The sequence below is a fragment of the Papaver somniferum genome, chromosome 1 (assembly GCF_003573695.1).
Source record: "Papaver somniferum cultivar HN1 chromosome 1, ASM357369v1, whole genome shotgun sequence".
Classification (NCBI taxonomy): Eukaryota; Viridiplantae; Streptophyta; class Magnoliopsida; order Ranunculales; family Papaveraceae; genus Papaver; species Papaver somniferum.
In genome coordinates, this window is record NC_039358.1 from 185899130 (window position 1) to 185903340 (window position 4211).

A 4211-nucleotide genomic window follows, 5' to 3' on the forward strand; every position below is an offset into this window, starting at 1 on the left:
TCAGAAAACTTATCTGCCATTGGAGCTCTATTTAGTACACTTTTATCGAAAGAGATGGGAACTCCACTTCCCATATATAAATTTCATATATTAAAACTCAAACCTTGGTCCTCGCCCTCGGTCTATTTCCTTTTGTACAGCAGCAAGAAGCAGCTTGCGCAAAGAAATTCTAGAACATGAGAAAGTAAGAAGCAAGGTGTCAACCATCGGTCTTTTCTACCGGTCAACTAAATATACATAATAAATTTGTATCCTTGGGAATTGTGTCGTCCATTTGTTGATAGTTCATTTCCAAGAGGGTTTGCAGTTTGCTTATTAAACACAAGATTGAAAAGCAAACACATACATAATGCTGGCGAGTGGAGTGGCGGCTTATGCTTCTACCTTTCACCTGCTAGCCAAAAATAAAAATACAAGAATAATTGGAGCTTGAATTTAGACATACTGTTTGGATCTTAAATTTGGACTTACTCAAAAATAATTTGTATGAGCATCAGCAACATACACGCACCACCAATATAACAGAGTCCAATTTGATACCTAGTGGATATAAAAAAATAGCTCAAACTATAAGAAGAAGATGGAATGGATCATTAGAATGATCAATATCTAGTTTCCCAAGAGCTTGACTAAATGGAAATGTAATTTTTTTTTCTCCAAGGGAGGATAGAAACCCTCACAGCCTTTTCCTATCCTTTGCAATATAAGACGACATTTTACAGCCAAGTACGGTTAGCAACAAATTGTTCAAGAAAATACACCTGTATTTTAGAGATTGTCAGCTCACCAACAAGTCTACACCAGTTGTAAAAAACATGGAAAATCGATCGGAAACACAATTCGTTAATGGATCAACTTCAACAAATTTAGGAAATAATTCTTCGATGCGAAACAATTCAACCAATATTCATGAGCGGGTTTACAATAATCCAGTTTGTTTTATACCAGATGATCTTATTGATGAAAGTTTGGATGAATGGAGATTTATTTTAATCGGTAGATTGGATCTTGTTAAGCTCAAATTTGATGTTGCAGTACCAATTTTAATAAAACAATGGAAATTGAAAGGTACAGTTCAATGTATTCCACTTGGTAAAGGTTTTTTCATAATCAAATTAGATAATGCTGAAAATAAACATTATATTTGGGAGGGGTATTGGTCAGTTGAAGCTCAAACTTTAAAACTTAGAGCATGGGAACCTAACTTTAATCCTGTTAGTCAAAAATTGACAACAACTTTTGTTTGGACTCAATTTCCCGGGTTAAGTATAGAATATTGGAAGGAGAGTATTCTGATGCATATTGGGAGATCAATTGGTAAACCAGTAAAGGTAGATGATACAACTCTCTAAAGGGAAGCAGGTTTTTATGCTAGAATTCTGATTTATTTAACAAAAAACATTCCTAGTAAGGTACAAGTTGATAGTAAGTATGGGAACTTTGAACAAGAAGTTCAATTCACTAATTTGCCTATATTTTATAATTATTTTTCTGTGATTGGTCATTATTCCTTTGAATGTAAATCCAAAAGGAAACAACAAGACCAAGGTGCTCCAGTTATGCCTAAGGAAGCAACAAAAGTTTGGATGAGAGTGGGAAAAAAAACAAAAGAACAAAGGCTTTGATATTTGTTTCACAGATAAGGAAATAGCAGAAAGACTTCAATCATCTCAACAAATAAAAGTATTCCAGAAGATTTGCAGGTTGTACAAGATGTGGATAGTGTTATAGAATCAATTATTCCTCATTTGAGAGATGATGCAGAATGCTCAAAGCAACAAGAGAGAAATGTTAATTCTGGTGAATTTCAAATCCTTCAAGATATGAATGGGAATATTTTAGAATCTTTTAGTGAATTTCCTGCTTTATCAGTAGATCAAGTAATTCAAGCTATTGCTAGTTCTTCTTAAATAAATTCTGTGGTCAAAGTGATGCCTCCTGATGGTCAAAATGTTACAAAGTCAGTTGATAAAACTGCAAAACAGAAGAACAATGTAGGTAAAGTCGCCACAAGGAAGCAAGCTGCAAATTTGAATACTATTGGCAATAAATTTGGGACTCTGAGAAGTAGTTCTTCTCAAACACATTCATCTAAATGAGGGTGATATTTTGGAATATCAGATGCTTGAGGATACCTACAGCTAAAGATAAACTAAAAAGTTTGGTCCATTCTTTTTGTCCTTCTTTAGTTTTTATAACTGAACCCAAGGTAAGAGTAACTTCAGATTTTTGCAAGAGATTGAATTTACCTAATATTCACTAAAAATTAATTCATAACTCTACTTCCAATAAGAAAGGTAATATTTGGATGTTTTGGAGCTCAACTATTTCAACTCCTTCAGTAGTATCTATTTCTTCTCAAACTATTACCGTGGATGTTGGGGGATCATTAGTAACAGGTATTCATGGTGTGTTTAACTGTTGATAGAAGAGAACTATGGGAGGAATTGGAATTTTTTAAGTTCTTTTGACAAGCCATTGATGGTCATTGGTGATTTTGGCACTATAATGTATGTTGAGGAAAAAAAGGGGGAAGAAGTCCTTTAAAAATTTCCATGAATGAGTTTAACAATTGTCTTCATGTTTGTGGTTTAATCCAAGCACCAAAATCTGGAATTGAATTCTCTTGGTGTAATAATAGAGCAGGCTCCAAGAGAATTGTATGCAATATGGATAGAGCAGTTTTCAATGCAAAATGGTTATATATGTATTCTAGTTGGAGCTACAAAGTGGGTGCAAGAGGAACTTCATATCATATTGTAATTTTAGGATCAAATGCAGTTATGCCAAAGCCTGCAAATGTCCCTTTCAGAGCTTTAAAAGTATGGCTCAGTCATCCTGATTTTTTGAAGTTAATAAAAGAAACCTGGGAAGTTGAGGTAATTGGAAATCCTGCATTCATTTTTATGATTAACTTAAGAACTTTAAGAAAGTCATAAAAGATTGGAATTGGAATATTTTTGGTGATGTCAGAATTCAGTTACAAAATGCAAAAAAAGAAGTAGTGCAAGCTGCTCTAATCTCTGATAGGCAACCAGATGATATTGGTTTAATGGATAAACTTGTTAATGCTGGGGGAAAAAAAGAAATCTTATTACAAAAAAGTAAGGAAATAGCTCAGCAAAAAGCTAGAATTCAATGGCTGAAGGAGGGTGCTTCTAATTCACATTCTTTTCATACTTCTATAAAGATAAGACAGGCTCATAATGCAATCACAGAATTAGAAAGTTCAGATGGAAGTATTGTTTCTACCCAACAAGATATTTCAAGAATTTTGGTGGAATACTTTGAAAATAAATTTAAAAAGAAAGATGTGATATTTGCTGAGAATATATTTGCTAACATTCCTAAAGTCATAACTGATGAAGACAACCTGATGCTTAGTGCTGTTCCAAGTAATGAAGAAATTCAAAAAGCAGTTTTTGACATGGATCCAGATAGTGCTCCTGGTCCGAACGGTTTTTCTGGATGGTTTTATAGATGTACATGGAATATAATTGGCAAGGAATTCATATTAGCAATTCAATATTGTTAGAGTAGGGGCTTTATCTTTAAAAGCATGAATGAAAACTTCCTTACATTGCTTCCAAAAGTTCAAGGTGCCAAGAAAGCCAATCAATTCAGGCCCATTGGATTAAGTAACTTCTGCTTTAAGCTAATAACCAAAATAATTACTTCCAGAATGGGTGGAGTGGTTGAGAAGGTAGTTTCTCCTCGGTAAGGTGCTTTTATCAAAGGGAGAAATATACAAAACCAAATTGTGTTAGCATCTGAATTAATCAATGAAATGGAGACAACGAGAAGAGGTGGAAACGTTGGTCTGAGATTGGATATAACACAATCTTATGACTCCATTAGTTGGGATATCTTATTTCAAGTTATGCTTACATTTGGTTTCTCATCTCGGTTCATTCAATGGCTCAATGTGTTATTTCAATCCACTAGAATATTTGTGATGATAAATGTGGTCCTGCAGGATTCTTCTCTATTGGCAGAGGCTTAAATCAAGGTGACTCTCTATCACCTATTTTGTTTGTTATTGCTCAGAAAATTCTAAGTAGAAGAATATCATTTTTAGTTGAAGAGAGAAAATTGCTTCCAATGGTAAACAGAAATGGCATCCAACCAACACATATCTTCTTTGATGATGACATATTTTTGTTCTGTAATGGTGATAAAAGGAATATTGAGAAGTTATTGAATCTTTTGAA